This window comes from Otolemur garnettii, unplaced genomic scaffold (genome assembly GCF_000181295.1).
Source record: "Otolemur garnettii isolate 467f Iridium unplaced genomic scaffold, OtoGar3 scaffold00092, whole genome shotgun sequence".
NCBI lineage: Eukaryota > Metazoa > Chordata > Mammalia > Primates > Galagidae > Otolemur > Otolemur garnettii.
The window spans coordinates 5,974,670-5,978,804 of record NW_003852487.1 but is presented as its reverse complement, the minus strand read 5'-3'; the positions used below and the strand labels follow the sequence as shown (position 1 = coordinate 5,978,804).

General features: G+C 48.1%; 1 long non-coding RNA gene across 1 annotated transcript; it reads left to right on the top strand.

Annotated features, from left to right (window-relative positions):
• The first annotated feature begins 21 nt into the window (after positions 1-21).
• Positions 22-3,257, top strand: LOC105887543. The gene is made up of 3 exons (XR_001161515.2): positions 22-77; positions 258-348; positions 2,924-3,257. It is a non-coding gene; the product is annotated as an uncharacterized LOC105887543 (long non-coding RNA).
• The last annotated feature ends 878 nt before the right edge of the window (positions 3,258-4,135 follow it).

Here is a 4,135-nt window from a genome sequence, read left to right as displayed (position 1 = left end):
GCAGTTCTCACCTGGGTAACTTTGTGATCACCCACTGCAGTTCTCCAGGAGCTGTCTCTCTCCCACAGGCTAAAGAGGTGAGTTGAATGAGGATGCAGTGGGGATCCCACCCTTGCATCCTCCCAGTCCTCAATGGTGGTTCTAGCCTCTGCGGTCCCTCCAGGAGTGGGTGCCATACTTGGTCTGTTATCTTCCTGGGAAGGCAGTTCTGGCCCTTCCCCTTGGCCTTTCCTATGATAACAGCATTCACTCCACAGGTCTGGGGATTCTGCTCTTTGCTGAATGTGAATTTGGGAACCAGGAAAATGACCAAAAGAGAAATCGAGGACCCACTGGGTTCCCTACAAGGTGAGCCTTACTTAAACCTGCACAATCACCCAACTCCCCCAAAGCCCTTGCTATGACTAGTGGGCCACTGAGACGTTTCGGGTTTCTAGGACTTAGTGTCAGTTCATAGCCAGCGTCTAGTAATCCCTGAAAAGTCTGATTAGTTCCCTTGCATGATGGAGAGAGTGGCCACCATCCCTTTGGGGAAAGATGGGAGGAAGACAAAGCATCTATACTTTTGGCAAGTACCAGTGCAATGACGTCCTGCCAGGGATTCTGGGTTGAGAGCTGGCCTGATAGTTTGGGAGCTCAGGGCCTGTGACTTTGTCTTGGTAATTCAAGTCAGACTTCTGTTCACTAGATCTAAAAAATGGCTTGGCTGCCAATAAGTTGACCAAAATGGTCTTGTTAAAGCAGATTAGGGGATGTCAGCCATCTGCTCCAAACACCCATGAGTTCTTTGCACATCTCCAACTGCCCTGCAAGACCCTGACTGCCCTGCCCTGCTCCCTCCCTACCGCAACTGCCTCCAGGGCAGGCAGCTCTGTGGCCTTCCTGCTCCTGAGATGATCCAGGGTGCTCCGCCTCAGGCTTCCCTGACCAGCTCCTGCTCCAGGCCAAGGTGCTGGACCCCTCCTGCCCCGGTCTTTGCACAGATGACAGCTTCTCAGGAAGGCCTTCCCTGACCACACGTGGGAACTTGCTTCCTGTCTTCTGTGATCTCTATCCTCCTTTCTGCTTTACTTTTCTTCAAAACCCTTCACATTCCCTCACATACTGCATGTTTTAATTATTTAGTTGTTTATTGCCTGTCTGCTCTGAAATGCTCCTCTCTGAGTGTGGGACAGCTCCCAGCACACGCTCATAATTACTGTTTCATGACTGGAGGAGTATCGTCAGCAGTGCTGCTCTTTCCCTCAATTGCTTATGACAGTCTGCAGAACTAACTCACTCGGCCCTACAATCCTGATTTGGAGAAATAGGAGTGAGGATAAGGAATGATGCGTCTTATATTAACATGGCCAAGTTTCAGCACTGTCTCCCTCTCCCTGGGTTACTTGTAAGTCAGAGGAAGCTGCTGCGCATCAACCTGCTTCTTCCTGGGAAGTTCGAGAAGTTATTCTCCCTGACTCTGCCCTGGCTGCCACTCCCGCTTATACCCATGCGTCCAGATGTTCTGCTGCATTGCCTCTGTCTGGGGGCATCACTCGGGCTTGGATCCACATGAGGAATCTGTGAGGCACTGGCCCTCGAGCCGGGATGCGCACAGTGGGCAGCAGGAGGCTGGGATGCTCTGCATTGGGTCTAGAGGCTGACCTGCCGTGGGCAGGCTCTTTGGTGCTCAACAGTCTCACTTCCCTCTCAAGGACCTCGTCTTGACATTGACATTTCTCCATCACAGCTGCAGGATTCTGACATAAACCTGTTGTCCAAGAATTGTTTGCTCCAGCTTAACCAGCTGAGACTTCGCTCAGTAATGACATCAGCTGGAAGAAAGTTTAACAAGCTCCAGTTTAAACTGGAAATTATTGACTCTACAGTGAGTCAGGAAACGCCACGTTTAGGACGTATTCACAATATTTAAAAGCATTGTTGGGCCTTCACTGCTCCACAAGAGCAGGGATTAGAGAGAGAGGGTTTAACGATTCTTCTTAGGGGATATAGGGGGTCTGAGGTCTCTGAAGGATGTCCCTTTGCCCCAACCATCACCTGTAAGTGAGAGAATAGCAACCTAGGAAGGCTTCCCAAACAGAAGGAGAAATACTCAAAACCACCCTATGTTGCCATGTCCCTTTGGATCTGTTTTTGTGATTGCTTCTTTCCCCCTAGAAAACATCCTCAAACACACTCCTTTGTCTGTCGCTCATGACTGGATAGCTAGCAGGAAAAAAAACAAGTGCCTGGGATATGCCCTGGCTTGTAATATCCAGGCTTAGAGTTTTCAATCCAGATTTTCATGGTTTCCTAAAGAAACTCAAAATTACATTCCTGGAATGACCTCATCTACTAATACTCAGCCAGATTCTTTCCCTTTTGGAGCTGATGTGGCAACACAGCCACTTGGGGAGGGGTGAAAATCATAGCCCATAATCCTGCAGGTCATGTTGGGGTTTATCTTAGTACCTAGCGCAACTTTTAGCAGAGACATTTTTCTTTTGTTGCACTTGCTACTGACTCCATTATGTAATTATCTGTGTGAGTTTGTTTCTTGTCTGCTAGCAGGATGGCAAATTGTTGCCCTCCTTAGCTATGCCTTTCCAAGTCCTAGCTCATTGCCTGGTGTGATGGTTAATTTTATGTGTCAACTGAACTGGGCTATGGGATACCCAGATAGCTGACAAAATGTTTCTAAGTATGTCTGTGAGGGTGTTTCCAGAAGAGATTAGCATTTGAATCAGTGACTGAGTTAAGAAGACCCACCCTCCCCAGTGTGGATAGGCATCTTCTAATCTACTGAGGGTCTAGAGCAGTGGTTCTCAACCTTCTTAATGCCACAACTCTTTAATATAGTTCCTGTGGGTTGCGACCCACAGGTTGAGAACTGCTGGTCTAGAGAGAACAAAAGGGTAAAGGAAGATGATTGTTTCTCTTCTAGATCTAGGACATCCAGCTTCTCCTATCCTCAAACATAAGAACCCCAGGATCTTGGGTATTCAGGCTCTGGGCCTTACACCAGTGCTTCCAGGTTCTTGGTTTTTGGCCTTGGACTGAAAGCCACATCATCCAGGGCTTCTTACCCTCCCTGCTCACAGGTGATTCTCACAATAAATCCCTTCTCAACTCTCTCTCTCTGTGTATCCTATAGGTTCTGTTTCACTAGAGAACTCTGACTAATACAACTGGCACAGAGTAGAATCTCATCTACTATTTGATTTCTGAATGACTGAGAAGTTTGAGTATCATCCCAGCATTTACACAGCCTGGGGCTGGGTCCACTGCAGCTGCTGTTTGGGAGATGGATGGCATTAAAAGCTTGCAGCATGGCGATCAAGGGTTATTGATTTCAGTTATGCCATGATGTATTTGAATTTATACTATGATAGAGGTTCATTGCAAGTAGTTAGGAATTTCATCCTCTAAGAGCTGAGAAAATGTATTGTTGGTGAGGGGATATGGGGGCCCTACCTCACACACAGGAGGGAAGACACAAGTGGAAACCATTGTGATGATGGAAGAAGTGTGTTTCCAGGCAGACAAAGGCCCAGAGCTTGTGTGTGCATGATCTCATCTTATCTAATGGCAGCCCAGGAGGTAGGGATCATTATTAACTTCATTCTTTTACACAAAGAAGCTGAGGTTTGGAAAGTTAAAATGATGTAGCTATTTAAGGACCTTGCTGGCTTTGGGACCTAGGTGAGAAAACTCTTTAGATGATATCCCCCCAGTTAAATGGGGAAATAAGGGTACCTCCTACAGGTCAAAAGAGATAATGGACCAGAACATGGCCGGACACAGTCACAGCCCTTGAGGGGAGACTGCTGCAGAGGCCAGGCTGCCATCACATAGACCCAGGTGGTGTCTCTTGGACCCTGTTCTGAAAAGGGGAAGTGGGACTGGACACCTGCCATGTGGAGCTCCACACCAGGGCCCTGGCATGCCTACCACAGGTGTCACATGAATGGGAAAATGAAACCCAGCTCCCCCCCCCCCATGGGGTGGCTGCTCAGCTGTGCTGAAACTCAGGACACAGGATCTTAGAAAAAGCCTGAAGGGAACATCCACCACAGAACTGGAAGAATATTTTGAAAATTCTGATAGGAAATCCGAGGAAAACCAGGTCCTATCCAGCTGATGTGGACAGGGTGCT